This window comes from Cygnus olor, chromosome 16 (genome assembly GCF_009769625.2).
Source record: "Cygnus olor isolate bCygOlo1 chromosome 16, bCygOlo1.pri.v2, whole genome shotgun sequence".
Lineage (NCBI taxonomy): Eukaryota > Metazoa > Chordata > Aves > Anseriformes > Anatidae > Cygnus > Cygnus olor.
Window position 1 is genome coordinate 7,264,192 of NC_049184.1, and position 17,861 is coordinate 7,282,052.

A 17,861-nucleotide genomic window follows, 5' to 3' on the forward strand; every position below is an offset into this window, starting at 1 on the left:
TTCTTGTTGTCTTCGGAGGTGCCGGGTTGCTGGGAGGATGCGTGAAACCACCCCTGTGCCCTGCCAGGGGTGCGGAGCTCCTGGCCGGCCAGAGCAAACCTCCCCAGCAGGCCCCTGCTGTGAGGCATGGTTTGAAGAGAAAAAGGCAGAAAAACAAACGGCATGGAAAAGAATCTGCAAAATTTCCACCTTCAGCCACGGAGTGTAGCGGGAGCTGCAGGACTCGGTGAATGTAAACATCTCGACTTCCAAAAACTGGTTAATCTTTTGCCATCAAACAGAAAACGTCAAAGCAGAGAAGTAAGTGTATATGGTAGCACAGGCAGCCCTTGCAGTGCCCCTGTGTGCGTCACTGCATCTTTGTTACCCACTTACACTCTTTCCTTATATGATCATTTTCTTTGAAAATACAATGTACTTGGAGAACAAGCAGGAGATCAGTTCTGTGTCCTATAAAACAATGCTCGCCCTTGCATTGCTGCTCCACTCCTCGCTTTAACAATGCAATAGCTCTTTCCCCATTCTTCGTTTTTGAAGGTCTCAGTGCAAATGAGCAGGGCCTCGAAACCGTAAGGAATTTCTAGTTACTCTTAAAAGCAGTCCCCTTGCCTTTAACAGGACAGCCCATGTTGGTAAAGCTGACTGTGTGTCAGGCTAGCAGCAGGGACAGGAGGTGGATGTGCTCGAAGGTCAGGTTGGGTGATCTGTAATCACCAGCGGTTGTTCAATATTCATATTACCCTAAATCCACAGTGTTAGGGCAGAACTTACTGAGTGCTTCTCATCTTGCAGGTAGCCTGCAAGTCAGTAGCAGACTTACTGAAAGATGGATTCAGGAAATGTGTCCCCCTGGTTGAGATGCTGCAAGTGGCAGAGGAAAGGCTGCGTGTGAGCCCTGGGTGGGCTCACATAGGTGGGCTTTTTTTTTTTTCTCTTTAAAATACATTTTCTTCAAATGGTTTGATACTATTCCTCACGGACGATGGACCTACCTGTATAAAATTGTAACCAGACCTTGGGTGCGGGCTCACAGGGCAGGGCTCACATATTTCTCCAGCGTGCCAGCTGTGTGGCTCTGTTTGTGTTATGACACAGCAATTGCTTGGTGGCAGATGGGAGCTTTGGATCTGAGAATTCAGTCAGCTCCATTAAGATTTTTTTTTTTACATTCAGACCTGCAATATCAATGGTGGATCATGGAGGTTTCCTGGAAACGGAGATGACAGTTAAACACCACAGTACAATAAAATTGATATGGTTGTGGGTGTCAGAGGACGGGGAGCGTTTACCAAAACTGGAGTCAGTAATTGATGGTCCTCATGTAAAAACGACGGTGACTGACATGTCGTGGCGCACTGCAGCTGCCCTCAGCTGGAGTTTGCAGAAAGCAACACAGTGCCAGCAGACCTGCATGTCACCTGCATGTCACCTGCATGTCACTTGCCTCCTCAGAAGAGAAGGGAGCACAATGAGGGGAGAAGCAGGGTTCAGGGTTCCTCACCACAGAACAGCCACGGGAACCCAAAACTCAGCAGGGTGCTGTAGTGCCCCCATGAGATTTGGGCGCTATCCTGTGCCTGCTGGGTGGCCGGCCAGGGAGGATGCCTGCTGGAACAGGCAGGCAGGGAAGGGTGAGGGCAGGAAGTGCCCTGCTAATAGGGACAATGAGAACTGCACTAGAATATGGTGTATTTCCAAATGCATTTCCATCCGGCATTTCTAACAGCCAGAAATGGCTTCCAAAACAACAATGCAGGTTGGTTGCTACATGTATGTGTTTGGAATGGTTTATTAAACAGCTGTAATTGTGCAAATGCAATGGCAAATATGTTTGCTTTATGGTAGCACATTGCAGTAAAAATGACTTAATGAGTGGATTGAAGTCCTTCACTGGGAAATGTGGAGGCCATGCAATTAAGCAAATGCATTTTCCAGGATTATGATCTTTTTTTTTTCTTTTCTTCTATATACTCAGTATGCCTGCAATGGATTCATTCATTCCTGTGTACCTTTGCTAAGAAGTGAATAGATGCAGCATAAATACAGCATTCTCCTTCTAGCTCATGGATATGCGAAAGCAGTTTTCCCTGTCTTCAGCCCAGAAAATAACCTCACTTATATGCAAAGATGTGTGATAGGTTTAGGTTTCTTTAAAACCACCCAAATCTTTTGACCTTCTCCAGAAATGCGCATCCTGGGGCCAGACTGCAGGGCAGTGCACAGGCTCAGCAGCTTCTGTGGTGCTGGAAGGGGAAACATGGGCGAGACAGAGACTGCTGCAGAAGAGGCCCCTTGTTTGTCTGTCTCTTGGGCTCTTCTCATTTGCTGTCTTCAGGACTTGATGAAAAAGCTTCAGTGTGTTTAGGGGCTCTGAGGGAAGCTTGAGGGGAGACGATTAGGAAAAGCAGTTTTTACCTGAAATCAGGGAGGAAAAATGTCTTGTGTGGAATTGACAAGTAGATGTTCAAACTCCTTATTAGCTGCAGAGGTTTCTAGAATGGAGCAGTTTCTTCTTTTGTGCTCTGTGTTCTGCTGTGTATTTCCATCTTAGACCAAATCCCACCGTTCTCAGAAGAACCCAAATTGCTTGGAGCAATTGCTTGGGAGTGGATTTTCCAAAGGTGCCCAAAGGCTTTGAGGCAGATCAATCAAAGCCGAGCATTTCGTTGTGTTCGTGCTTTGAGCAGCCCAGCATTGTGCAGACAGGACCCCAGAGGGAGGCACTGCTCTCCCCGGGGGCTGCGGCTGGCCATGGGCTGAATTGCAAAGGTTGTCACCTCCTGGACGTGGAGACAGCTGCACAGCGGGGTCAGCGCTGTCCACCCTGGATTCACAAGGGGTCTGGAGGGATATAACATGGCTAGATCCACAACAAAGCTGTATGTGCTAGGATAAGAGAGAAATGTCACTTAGGGAATGGTTTTGTCGATGTGACTCCATCGCCTGTTGATCAGAAGTGAACGAGAAAGGGCTCAGAGGTGATTTAGGATTCCCTAACTGCAATGACATCTGCTTGCACTCCGATTCCAGTCCCTTAAGAACAAAGGGATGGGAATCCAAAACAGTTCTCGAAGCAACGCACGTTCAGTCTCCATCTTGCCCTCTGGCATGAGATGGTAAAGGTTAATAAGCAAATTACTTTTAGACAAGATTCTGGGCCTGTAGATAGCTACGTTATAATTGACTCTTTTAATCTGTGTGCCTATTTTGCTCCTTTTTTTAATCTTTGAGTCTATTAATTATTGCGGAGCAGTTCTTACTGATAACTCCCCGGCAGTTTGCACTGTTGTTCTAAAATTATGAAACGAGATAGTTGGCAGAATGGGTGCAGACATGTACAGTTGATTGGGTTTTTGCAGAAGGAAATTACACAGTATAATAATGTGCCCAGGGTGCCATGGGAAGTGCAATTTCTTATTGCTTTAGTAAATAAGATTGGGAGAATAGGATGTCTGGATTGTAAAGTGGCTTGGGATTTATCCTAAAAGTGCGGAGGATTTGAAAGCCCCATCATTGAGCTTCTGTTCCTGTCCCCGTCATCACAAACCCATTGCTGCCTCACTGCTGCCAGGCCCCCTGCTGTTTTTCCTCCAGTTCACTCACTCGGGCAGTGGTTTCGCTGTGGATTCCCTGGGCAGCAGTTTCGGTTGGGTGCTCGCTGCCTGAAGTCACAGGAATCACAAAAAAACAAGTCATGGTGAGGTGGGCTACGAAAACCCAGGGCTTTGTGGGGGGAAACAGAGCATTTCTGTTTCTCACCTCTTTTTTAGGAAGTGGGACTGGAAGAAGCAGTTGAGGACACATTTCTAAGTGAGAATGGTTGGTGAGAATTAATGTTTTTCATTTCCTGCTAAATGCAGTTCTCAAAACCAAGGCTTTGTTGTTTGTTTGTTTCTTTTTGTTTTTTCTTCAACCTGAATGCACAAATTTGGGTCAACTTGAAAGGTATTACACAAACTGGGTAGCTTTGGTGTCTGCAAAGTCTTTATTAAAAGTGTGAACAATTTGAAGGCTAAATGGAGATTTAAAGCTTATTCCTAGCAAAAAAAAAAAACATTTTCATTGAAAAGAACAACTCCTGCCCCCCCCAGATTTTGAGTAGCAAATCTTGATTATCTGTTACCTTTGCTGGAAATAGCAATAATTTGACAGCTGCCTCAGCACTTTGATGTCTTGTGAATGCTCCCAGCCCTGCCATAGCTGGGAACTGGACCCCAAGTCCTAGTTCAGCTCCTGGCTCCTGCTGCAGCTCTTCTCCTCCCTGCTTCAGCTTTTCAGCCAGGGGGTATAAGAGGGGTTACGAACTTTGCCATTTTTGTTAAGGGGTCAGAGTCCCTCAGCAAGGCACCCTGGATGCAGGCAGCATGCTCATTTCATCCCATGTATACAATGTGCAATCCCTTCCAGCCGTCTCCACTAATCTCATTAAAACTCTGTTTCTATGAGTTGGAGATTTGCAATTTTTTTGTTGTTGTTGTTGCTGCTACTGCCGGTGCTCTGCATCAGTGCTCATTCTTATAATTAAAGTGACAGCTCTTGAACTAGGACGTCAAAACAGCATGGTTGAGGCAGAGAAGTGCCAGGAGGATCATCTTTAATCAGACGACAGTGATTCACGTTGAGCGGGGTGGATGGTAAGTCCTGTGGCTGGCTGGCTCAGAGTGAAGTTTCCCCAAGGACAGGGGGGTGTTAGAAGTTTTGCACAACTGCTGAGGCCCCACCACTTGGGCTTTTTGATGGAAACTCTTTAATACGCAGTTTCTGTCAGCATGTCAGCGCTGTAGCTGGGGAGTTGTGAACCCTAGCAAATCTTTTCAGACTTATTTTCTAGAAGCTGTACGGAAAAAAGAAATGTAAAGAGGTGATCTTGGTTTGCAACTCCCAGTGCCAAACCATGTCAGTCAGTTGGAAATTCATTGTTTTTGGGAGTCACAGCCCTTTGCTCCCCAGAGTCTCTGTGTCACACAGCCAGGTATGCTCATCCAGAGCGTCCCAGTGAAGTCCCAAGCACTGGCGATGTTTATGGCCACAGCAACCCTGCCTCTCCTGTGAGGGCTGTGCTGTCGTTCCCGTGCTTGGTGCCTGGTCTCCTTCTCTTCCCACTTTCCCTGCTGTGTGCTCCCCTAGCTCCAGCCCACATGGCTGTAGATACTGTAATATACATATTTATGTGTACCATGTTTACCTCTGTTTCCTGCTCCAGTCTTGTCCTCCTTTGCAGGTCCTGCTGCTCAGTGTGGCTGTTTTCCTAGAGGGGTTTCTCTTTCCTCCATGCCTAAATGTAGGGCTGTAACCAGACAGCTGCAGTCCTTAATACTTCAATGCATTCTAGCTCCAAAGCAACTGGTAGTATCCTACTGAGAAGTATTTATTTTCCCCTTTGTACTCTAGGAGGGGTGAAGTCCTGTCCCCACCATTAGGGAGCTGCTGTAAGATCCTGGGGCAGCTGGGGACAAGTCACGGTGCTGCTAAGACACCACTAGGGCTTGCTGACCCTTTGGAGACCCTAGGGCTGAGGAAAGGTGTTTAGCCTTGGGGCTGACACAGGGAAGACCATGGTCAGCTCTTGCTCTTTGAGGTTCTTACATCTCCCCAGGTTAATAATGCTTCTTACTATGGACTTGCACCTGAAACTCTCTCCCTCCTTTGAATTTCTCCATCTTTCTGCAAAGGCTTTGTGAATGAACGTATGGAAAACACACACATCCCCGTGTGTTCAGCTGGGCCTGAGTAACTGTGATCTTTAAGGTAGGCCCGTGGGAGTTGGGAGTATTTTCACTGGACATTTAAGATGCCTTCTGACTGCACGGAGCTGGCGCTTACAGGCAGCCAATATCTGGGGAGGCTTTTAAGTTTATCCTGCTAGTAATGGCTGCTCTCCAGATTTCTGTTTTTTAGGGTACCAGACCCTAGATTAATGGTAATATTTTTATATTGCCGTAAATAAACTTTTATTCTTGACCAGAGCCCTGTACTTCATTCCATTGGTATGTTAAATGCAGTATTTATTGGCTGCACTATTCAGTCTTACAATAATAAGATCCAATGCTGCTTAAGATTGAGGAGCTCAGGTTTCAAGAGCCGAAAGGATTCCTAGCTGGCAGGAATCGGCCCGCCAGTGCTCAGATACCAGAGCACCAACCTGAGCTGAGGGTGCGTATATGATGCTAACGCTGGAGCTGCTGACCTTCGTGAGAAGAGCATCGGGGTGTTTAGCCTGGCGTTGGGCTGGCACAGCACCTCCTGTGTTACTTCCCAGACCATGTTTTTCCTCTCTCACTCTATACACATGAATGAAACCTTTGATTTCACAAGCCCCCAAATACTCCTGATTGGTAAATCCGTATGGTTTAAGTGAAAAGGAGGGTGAGTGGGTGGGCTGCTGCTCTTCCTTACGCATGTGCTGCCCTCTGAAGGTGACTGGAGCTGAGTTTGGTCCTCAAGTGCAGCAGCTGGAGCAGTGCAATGGGTGCACGGGAAAGCTTTGGGCAGTTTGAGCACTGCTCGGATCGCTGCCAGAAGAGAGGCGAATGTACATGCTGCACTTGTGAATTGCTCGAGGAAATTAGCGGGTGGGAGGGGAAAGAGAAGCGGGGAGGTGGAGTGGCCTCTTTCTACTGCACTCTCATACAGTGGAAGCTGATGACTGGGAGCTATTAAATGCTTATAGTTGTCTCATTATGGACAGAAAATGTAATTAAAAGGGACAGCAATCTTTCTCCAAATTCAAAACACCCCAGTCTATCTTTGAAAGCAATTTCAGCCATTAGCACAGGTGGTAATGGCCCAGCAATTGAACCCAATCTAATTTCAGTGTCAAATCGCTAAGGGGAAAAAACGAGTTCCCTTCCTGATGCCACCCGGCACCGCCGCCGGGTCCGGAGGGAGGAACGGGAGAAGAGGCAGGGCGCAGAGCCGGGCTGGTAACGGGGTGGGCAAGACCCCAAGGCAAGACAAGACCCCAGCACGGGGTGGGCACCCACCGACGAGCAGAGTCCCTCGTCTCTGCTGGGTCTTTTCCCCTGCCCTGGTGCCGCCTGGCCCGAGATGGAGCTGGCACAGCGGGCACGCAGAGCAGCACACGCTGCTGTCTGCAGATGGCATCCATTGTGCTGTTTTTGCTGGGGATGAGCGGCTCTGCCACGTGCTCTCCAGCACAATGAACTAAAATCACTCGGGTCTTTGTCTTGCTTTTCATAGATGTTAAAGCAACTCCGTGTCCTGGGAGAAAGGCCGTTCCTTGAATTTACCAGCAAAGCTGAGACACTCGTGAGAGAGGCAGCTGGGTGGGAGCACACGCTCTGTGCTGTTTTAACCTGGTGGTTTCCCTCTCCTGCTAGGAGAGGGCTGGCTTCAGCTATGTCCCTTCTATGCAGAAACGGGGGGTCATCCAGGCTCGCAGCAAGCAGGCAGGGTAGCTGCAGTCAGCCCAGTACAGTTGCTGCTCTTTGGTGCTCCTCAAGGCTTGCAGAAAGAGCTGCAAGAGCCCTGAAATTGCAAGAAATTTAGTTTCATATTCCTCAGGCATCATGAGGTCGAACAAAACATTTTTGGTAGGATAACCAATAGAACTTGACTTCAACCCTGGGTGTATTTTCTTTGAAAGACAATCTACAGGCTCCTCTCTCCTACCATTTACTTACATGTGATTCTTTTCTTTCGGGACCAAAAGCAGAGCAGCCGAAGTGCAGAAAGAAAATAATTTTCCCTGGTCTTCCTCACTCCGTGAAAAATTAAGGTATTAGAGTTACTGCAGGTAAAAGGAGTCTAAGCCAGTGCCCTGTGGCTTAGCACTGGGCTGTGTATCAGGGGGCTCTGTGTCGGCTTTTACAGAAGGTATTTCTGCAAAAACCCTTTTCGTGGGCAGCCGCTGAGATGTGGGGAGCACGCCTCTGGCAGCCAGAGGCCACCGCTGCAGTTTACCTTCTGCTCCTCTGTTAGGCAGGGACTGGCATTTCAAGAAATGTCAGGAAAAATGCCCATACTTGAGTAAAGTATTGCTATGGGAACTGGTGGAAGGTACCAGCTGATGGTACCTGGCCAGAACTCCTCTGAAATGTGTCTCTGAGGACTCCCAGATGTCATGTCATGACTTTGCAACCTGAAAAAGGGGTGGGGGTGGTGCTGGAGAAGGCAGTGACTGAAAGGAAGAAAACAACAGGAAAATTAAAATAGCTAATTTTTTTTTTTGTTTTGTTTCATCTCCCAAGACATGAAGGAAGATTTTTGCAGCTAATGAATTATTTCTGAAAACACTAGTAATAGCTGCAGGCAACATTAACTTCACGATTCCCAATGAGCAAGCATCATTTATGAACAGATTTAAAATTCTAATGTATTTTCATTTGCAGTAGCTCAACTCCAACACGGCTGGGGTTCTGGACGGAGGCCAGAAGAAGTAGCCACACTGCTGACAATTTGGTAATCTCCTTAGATGCAGCAGTGGCCAGATCCTGTTGAAGCCTGTGGCAACCAATTATCTCAGCAGAGAGGTTCCTGAGCCCTTCGTTAGCATTGGGGACATGGGAAGTTGCTGCAAGCACAGTGATGTTTTTGAACTATGCAAAATAAAATAAAATTTAAAAAAAAATCAGTTGTGTCATAGGTTAAACAGCTCTGATGCTATTAAAAACCCAGTGTGGGACCCCAGCCCTGTTGAGAGCAGTGGAAGTTTTGCTCATGACTTCAGAGACACGGGGTTCCTGCCTTGTCTTCAAAAAAGCCCCACTGCTGAGCTAGAGTTAAAACCCAGCCAGGACCATGGACTGGAGTACACCAGGCCATCGGTGTCTGATCCCCTCGTTGTCCCCAGATGGGGACGTGGTCATTTGAAATCCCACCTCGCACCTGGAGCTGAGCTGGAGGTGATGGGGGGCACGGGGAAGAGAGAAGGAGCTGCTCCGGCTGGTTCTTCAGGGTTTGGTTGGCATCTCAGTGGCACTGCTCAGTGACTGAGGGATGTGTCATCCGAGAGAAAAAGGGAAACAGATGGTAGAGGGAGTTACAGTGGGAGGAAAACCCAATTAGAAGTCCCAGCATGGTTTGTGGTAGGGATATGGATCTTATACCTTGAGTAACAGCCAGGAAAAGGGTGGCACCCAGCTTTTTCACCCATGGCGGAGAAAATTCTTGTTCCAGGCAGAGGTTGATACTGAAGAAAAGAAACATTTGCAAAGCTTTTTGAGATATTCTTCTCCACAGAGAGAGAGAATATGGGCTATAAAATACAGAAGATGACAGACTTAGGTCCGGAATGTAGGCTCAGTATTCCAACACACGTTGGTTTTACCCCCCTTTTCTTTCCCCCCTGGAAGGATGCTTAATATTTGAGACAGCGGCCTGGGAGCTGGAAGTCTGTATTCCCAGCCCCTTCTGACATGAACACCCTGTGTCTCTGGGGTCCCTTGCTCTGGTTTGGCCACCAGGCAGTTCATTTTAAGAAGCAGTGAGCTTTAGCCTGAGCTGGAGGCAGGCAGCCAGCACCTCTGGGCCTCAGTTTCTGTAAAATAACCCATCTGTGACAGTTTTTGCAGTGCTCAGGTGCCAGGCATGAGCCAGGAGGTTGCTGTGGTGCGTTTCACAGCCTCCAACATGGGTTGTGACCAGGCGAGCCCCACGGACTGCCTGTGGTGGGAAGCCCACAGGGTGCTGCTGGTATGCAGGTAATGCTCCTCCCAGGAGAGGTGGCACAGCAAATGCTCAGCCTCTCAGAGTGCATGGGCTGTGAGGAGGCTAAAGAAAGCACAATTTGTGCTCTCAGCACACACTGGGGGAAGCTGGACTCAAAACCAGCTGGGACAGTGGCTGTGTAAGGGAAAATGTTTTGAAGAAGGGTTCATGAGGTGGTATGTGTACCTGGAGGAGAAACAAAACCCCAGCCCTACCCATTTGTGCATCTCTGTGTGATTTAAACTGCAAAATCCAAACCTGGCATTTGAGAAAACATCCAGCCTGTGCCTTGTGTGCAATTCTTGCCTTGTCATCGCCTTGCTCACGCGTTAGGATGGAGCACTGCCGCTGCTCCCTGCCTCCAGCCGTGCCGAGTGGCCGGGCAGGGGGAGGCACGGCTGCTGGAGGGAAGGGTGTCTGTCTGAGGAAAGGGGTAAATGTTCTGTGAGCAGGCTGCGAAGGAGAGATTGGGTGAGAAAGAGAGAGAAACTCCGCCAAGAGGGCTAGGGAATAAAGTCAGAGAAATAATTCCTAAAAAGCACAAGATACAGCAAAAGTCTCATACTTTTGTTTATTCTTTATCACTGTGATAATTGCTTTTTTTCCCATGAAACTATATTCCTACTTGGTATTGCACTCTTAATTATCTTGCTGAATACATTATGCATTTTTTCTTATCAGATCAATAACTAATGTTAGCAAATAACTCCTTGTAATACTCTAATGAAATAGATATGGGTTTCCTTCCTACTGAAGAGTGCTCAGGAACAAAGGGTCAGAGTTAAATATAGGACTGGAGCTCAGGCTTCACCATTATGCTAAGGCCATCAAGTCATCCTAGATGCTCATAATAGCAGCAATAGTGGAAATGAATGTCCATGCTTAAAGCTTTTTGCTTTACGTAAAGTCCAAGAAATGCTATTCTGCAAGTTTATTCTGGAACTCTATGAGAGCACCAATTGCACAGATTACTCATGATATAGGCATATATTAAGAAAACTGCAATACAGGACAGGATCCTTGCTGTCCTGGAAATCCTCTTAAAGTGCCCAGTACGTCTCTAAAATCTTCTTACAGCTCTGGGTATGGTCCAGTCAGCACAGCATCCTAGCTCAGCTTCTATTCATCTACCCTGGCACCAGAATACTGAAATCATTTAGTGAGGAAACAGGCACTTGCAATATCCTTCCTTCACTTTCTTAATTTTTGTTATATAAATTCTATATATCCTGGAACAGAGGCTCTGAACTGCTGAACTCAGTCTGAAGTCAACCCAGCTAACGAGCTCATTTATGATAATAGGAAATCAACTGTTCCTTTCTGCTGGATTCCCAGGGGAACTGCTGGTGGTCTGCTTTTTTTCGTGCTGGTCTTCCTACTCCGTGCTGAAATGCCTCAAAAATATTTGTTTGCTAGAAAATTTTAGTGGAAACCAATATTGCTGATGTGAAAAACAAGCACATGGAGAAAAACCACAGATTCTTCTGGTCAATTAGACCTTTGGAAAATGGTCTAATCTTTTGTATGCAATTAGACAGCTCTTAATAGCTATCTTCCAACAAACAGCCTCATGGCTTTTGATGACTAATCATTAAAAAAAAAAAAAGAGAGAGAGTTAGAGCTATGGTCACATTATTTGGCATGAGCTTGTGTTTAGGAGCTTGGGTGTAGCTGCTGTAGCATATCAGGCCAAGTTTTCTTGTCCTTATCTTGCCCAGCTGGTCAGCACTAGCTCTTTGGGGATGGTGTATAAGAAAGGCTACACTGGAGAGGCTAATTTATTCGTGGGGAATGAATCATTTTTGCTTTATAGCAAAGGGTTTATATACATTCTAATTTATTTTCCTGTACTGTGATTTGCTTCTCCATTTAGTTGTCTCTTTAAGCCCTTCAGAACTGGGGGACACCCAGACCTGCCAATAGTGGGGTGAGCAGCACATGGACCCCAGAGCTCCCGTCAGCGTGGATCAGGTCCCTCGAGTTCATAACGATGGATTTGGGCCCATAACAATGTAAATGAGCTGTCTGACTACAGCAGCAGTGGCATGTCTGTCCCAGACCCTCATTGCCATTGTACAACACTGGAAATCAGCCATGAAGGTTGGGGAAGAGGCTTGGGTTGGAAGGGACCTTAAAGATCATCTAACTCATCTTCCCAAGCCTTGAGCAGGAGGCGCTCTCTTGGGCCTTGCTTCCTGCATGCCCAAGGCACAGTGGTGGCAGGGGGGTCCCTGGGCTGCCAGGTGGGGTGGCAAACCCAGTGACCCACTCTTCTCCCTGCCTCAGCTGCGATCACCTTCCTCGATGGCTCAGCTGAACGCCCAGCATCACCCACATCATGTTGGCTGCACAGGGGTCGGAGCAATGCAAGGCGGCTCTTTCCATGTATCCACACGAGCTCTGAGTGTTTCCAAAGGTTTGGAAGGTTAAGTGCGCTTTTCTGTAGTGTTGTAAGTGTTTTGACAAGCTCTGCCTTACACTCGTGCACTTTGGGGACTTAAATTATTTTTTTGGCCTTGTCAGTCTCTCATGAATCAGAAAATAATGTCTCCAATTTATTGTATCATCTGGCTATTAAATCTCCCTGTAAAGAGGAATAAAACTAGACCATGAACATCTATGGGAATTCATTTTTGTTAAATAATTTAAACTTACACTTTTTCATGCCTGGATCAATCTCATCTGAACGTCCCCTAGTGTTTGCCTCTCCGCCATTCCAGAGAATGCTAGAAGCTACCTCATCACTGAGCAGTTCATTTTTAGACTAATTATCATCAAGGCATGAAAACAGCATTTTACATCACATATTTTCTTCTGTTCAGCACATAGTCCAATTCATTTTAGTTTCTATTATTGTTAACCACATATCTGCCAACACTACAAAATGCCACTGGGTATAGCAAAGTGTAAGCCTACATTTAGATTAGAGATGCGGGTTCTTTGTTCAGTTATATAGGGATTAAATTGCGTGATGCAAATTTGCTCTTCTTTTCCAAAGCTAAGGTTAATGCTCGGTGCTTGTGTTTCTAACCAGAAACCACAAACTTTCATTGCTGTGACACATTAGTCTCAGCTTCTGCTTGGATGGTTGCAGATGATACTCTAGGGCAAAGTTACCTCTAAATGCTCTTGCTTGCTGAATAATAATGATGTTGCATTTCTCAGTAGCTCAATTTCTGTATGGAAGGTAGGAAGGAAGGTAAGTAAACAGAATGAGATAGTATGGAAGAATCTACTCCATATTTTATAAGCAGAGATTTTCCTACAAAAAACCTTGTAAATTATTTAATTTGTTACTGACTTTTCTGAAATGATGAAAATATTGAAAACCCGAACCTTTCCTCGTGTTCATCCATGCTGAAATGCCTAAGTGTCGTCCTCGGTTTCAGTGATACAAGGTGGTGTTACATGGGAACAGAAGTGTCCCTGGAGAAGGCAGTGACATCTGCTTAGGGACATGGTTTAGTGGATGATGGTGGTAGGGTGATGGTTGGACCAGATGATCTTGGAGCTCTTTTCCAGCCTTAATGAGTCTGTTATTCTATGATCCCTAGGAGAGAGGTCCATGCTGCTTCAGCTATATTTTCAGCAGCCCAGCTTCCAGCACTGCTGGCCAAGTTAAACTCTGGAAAAACTCCACCGGCTTTATTAAGGAGAGAATTAAAAATAACACACAAAAGAGCCTGTGGCCAAAGCTCCACATGTACTTACCAGAACTTCCCATAGTATACATTTAATATTTGTGCCAATGGTTGATATAGAGCACCCCACAGCCCATGATACAGGCCCTGGGGACAGATGGTGTATACAGCAAGGTGCCACAAGGAGGGTGCCAGTGGCACAGGGTCCCCAGCAGCTGGGCTGCCCTTCTGCACCCCTCTGCCCTCGGTGGGAAGAGCTGGACAAGCCCCATGGGTGCTTGGGGGGTTGCTGGCGCCCTGGGGCCCTGACTCGGGGTGCGTGCTCCTTCACCAGATGGTTTTGTTTGATTAACCTTCAGGTTTATTGGCTGACTCGGTGCGGGAGGATGCAGGCTTGCTCTGGGTGTTTAGAGGAACAGCCTTCATTAAACAGACATGGTGTTGTTGTTTCTTTAATAGGATCAGAGGTTGGTGCGTAACATGGAAAGAAAGAAAGAAACAAACAAAAAAACCTGCTTAGTTTAGCATATATAAGAAAAATCACAGGAAAAACACCAGGTGGGGATAAAGAGAGAGTGAGGTTAGTGCCGATGCAGCCATGGAGGAAGCGGGCTGGAGGCGATGGAGGCGATCTGAAACGTAACAAAGCTGCTGCATTTAATTAATCTGTGTAAAGTCTGGCACACTTTCTGTTGTTGGTAGACCAGTAAATCTGCTGCTGCTAGCCATGGTAACTTTGGGTTGCTGGTGCCTGAAGTAACTCTGAGCAGGCAGCGACTGCTGTGCGGCCACCAAAGTGCCACTGGCCACCTCGCAGGGAGGGACCCTGCTTTCCATGCAGTGCTTCTGCCTTGGGGTTTGGTTTGAGCTGCCAGCACATTGCTGGGGCATAAAGTACATGCAAGTAATGGCTGGGAGTGGTGTGGGCTGGGGGTCTAGGAAAGCAAAGAATAATTTCTGTAGTATACTTTAACTAGGACAAAAATATTTAATATCTGAATGGCATACAATAATGAAGCAGCACGCCTGAGGAGATAGGCATTATTTTAATTTACTTGATAAAGTAAATCACTTCATAGAGAAAACCTCCTTGGACAGTATAATTACAGCTACTGGGTTATAATTCAGGAGCTTGCATGCTCAGTCTGGCAGGCAAATAACAAAAAAATCTCATTAGTAGAAAGTGGAAGAGGAAGACATATGTTGTAGGAATTTCTCCACTTTCTAGTTCTTCATTTGTAAACTTCCCTTCAAGTTAAGTGCCTTAATCTTATTAGATGTCATTGTCACTGCTTGTTATGAAACAGCTGATCATTTAGATTTTCTGAAAAAGATCTTACTAAACTGAAAATGAACACAAGTAAATGCAGAAACATGCTGTTAAGAGGCTATGCATGTATTTCTGTGAGGTTTGTCCACTTGCGTACTTAACTTTCCGGTCTCCATTTGCAACCGTGGTGGCTATATAAAATAAGATGTATAACTGGATTTCTTAGTCTTTTCCATTTGCCTTGTACATGCAGTTACTCTGCGAGGTTGTGCGGCTTGCAGAACCATGCAAACAAATGGCCAGTCCGTGTAGAAACATGTGCTTGCGTGTTCTTTCTACATTTTTAAGTGGCCATAAATTAAAGTGTTTGAGTTAACTCAGAATGTCTCCATAAATCAGGGGGTTCAGATTAAAGCTTTGAGGACTCTTACATAAACTGAATTCTAGTATAAAAAAAATAAAAAAAAAGATGTAATCAACTCAAAGAAAATATTCCTGAGCAGTTCAAATTACTTTTGCTCTGATGATTTTCATAATTTAACCAGCCCGCTACTTAATCTAATAGAGAAGAAAACCACAGTGGCTCTATCAGAAACTCCAAGTTTTTGCCTCAAGCAGCAGCAAAAGCAACCTGTTTATCTACTTTCACACCCAAAGCTCTTTGTCTCCAAACCTCGGCTCTTCTCCCATCTGTGTCTGGTTCTGCATCTGCACGCTCTCGTGACTGAGATGCCGAGGCAAAGGCACCTGGAGGTGACGGGCACCTCACCGCAGGCTGCACGGCACAGGGCAGTGCATGGGGGGCTGGCAAATTCCCCTGTCCCCGAGCCCAGCCGCAGCCATAGGAGGTGAGGGTGGATCTCGTCCGTGCAGGGTGAGGGCTGAAGCACACAGGTTTGTGCACTGAATCCGTCAGACTTAAAACAGGAGGTGTCTAGCTCGGCACTGCTTTCCTGAATCACGGCTTTATCCGTGAGCAAATAACATATGTCTAAACCTGCTGTCAGCTGCAATGAGCTAAAGCAGAAGCTCGGTGCCAGCTGATGGTAGTTATATTTTTGGCCAGCAAATATGACCATGAAACAGAGCAAATAAAGGCTTTGGTTTTATCCATACCTTTTTATTTATTTCTGTAGTCTGTAGTAAGGGACCATTGCTTTAAAATCCTCAGACATTTGGACATATTTTACAAGACAGTACAGTTTCTGAATGTCACACATTGATCACAGTTTCATACTACTACATGCATATAAAGACATTGATTTTTTTTTAATAATTTGTTTACGGAAACAACTGGAGAGGTCAATAAACTTTAACAAAGAATGACTAAATCAAAGTTACAAAAAATGTAAGACTCTAGGTACACTAGTATATGGCTAATGTTGCTGTAATCACCCCAAAATGCCAGGGGATTGGAAAAGTGCTTAAATGGGGAGAAAACATCTGCCGATGCATTGCCCCTTGGGTCGATCCAATATAACCCAAAGACGAGATTGTGCAAGATGTGCAGGATCTGCTGGGCTGTAGGCAGAGGCAGGAGGCTCTGCCCATCATTATATACATGCTGAACTGGGTTCCCCATTGCTTCCCCATTGCGCAGGGTAAAACATAAGTGAAGTGTGAGGCAATGGAGAAAACTGTCATGTATTCTGCCCTTTTTCAAGCTGGGTCACAGTTGGTTTCAGCTTCCAGATACAAAAGCAATTTGATCCACACGTACTAGGAGAGTCACAGGAAACCTGCATTTTCCAGTTTTTCTATTTGTTGCTGAATATCACATTTCTCTTTGAGAGGAACCCCACAGCTTTCTTACCCTTTAGCGACTACGGGCGCTCAGCACTGCCCTTCGGAGCTTTCACCGGGAAGCACTGGCTGAGGTTCGAGGGCTGGCGGGGCAACGCAAGTCAAGCGGCCGTCCCGTGCTTTTGGAGAAGGAAGAGCTGAGGCTGCTCCCCAGTGCCGTGAAACGCCGAGCAGCTGCGATGTGCAGCACACAGACAGCCCGCCTGTCACCCGTCAGCGGGCACGGAGGTGTCCTGGAGCAGCACACGCAGCACTGCCTCAGGCAGTGTTTTCTCCCCACTTAAGAACTGTTTCACTGGCCTGATGAAAAAGCAGACTTTTTCTGCATTAGTCGGGGCTTTTTTTTAATGCTAATCTAGTTGGAAAGTGAGTTTGGTTGGTAGCTGTGGCTGGCCTTTCTGAGTGCAGTATCATGGCTTCAGAGTTCAAAGGAAGATGGAGATGCTGCCCCCCCCCCCGCCCCCCAAACTCACCAGTGGGGAATGTTTCAATGCAAAAACAGTTTTGTGCGCCCATCACCAAAGACCCGGAAAGAATGGGAAAAAAAAGTCCTCTGTCTTGCTCACAAGCCAACAAAATTGGTATAAACAAACCCTGCTGACAGCATGAGCCAAAGTGTGGCTAATGGTACTTGGGAGTAGTGAAAAATAAAAGGATGAGGAGGCAAAATGGGCAGAGATCCTAAATGAAACATGGTGAGTAGAGCAGAACCGATGGATCCTAAAATGGCCTTAACTACAGATTGCCAGTAAGACCAGAGGTTGTGACACAGTTGAAGGATGGCCCGTTGGCCAGTATTGTCCTCCCAGCATCAGCAGGTCCCTGGACTGAGGGCTGCCAGGGTTGAACTGTGGCTGAGCTCGTGGTCTTGCTGTAGGGACAGTCATTGGTGAACCTGGGGCACTGCTTGCGGTATCAAGCCCACAAAGAGTGAGCTGACACAGAAGGCTGCTCAGTCAAGGCCGGGGTGATGAGGATGGTTATTGTCCTCTTGCATGAAGGATTTTCTCCTTTCACAAGCTTCCACTGACCTGTCTCTGTTTCCCATTCCCTCACCCCACTGGTTTCCTCTTAGGTGCTGTGGACAGACACCTCCATCCCTGAGGTCACGCAGAGCCTGTGGTTTTCCATTAGCTTTTAAAGATAGAGGTCCAAATTCGTTACTGGGCTAAATTGGGCACAGCTCCATTGACCTCAATGGGCATTTATTTATAGCAGCAAAGAATTTGGCATTTTTTTGCAAATTTGGCTCTGTGGCTTCTCTCAATGCTCTAGTTTGGGCAGATCTTTTTATTGAGCCCAGGCTGATTATTATTTTTTGAAGGTAGCATCACTACAGTCTTGAAAAGACCCCTTTAAAAATGTTAAAGGTTAATACTTGCTCAGTCCTACTGAATAACAATAGTATTATTTCTGTTTAAAAAGAAAAATGAAGCTTTATTTTCTAAGCCTCTAGACTGAAGACTTCTTGTGCGATG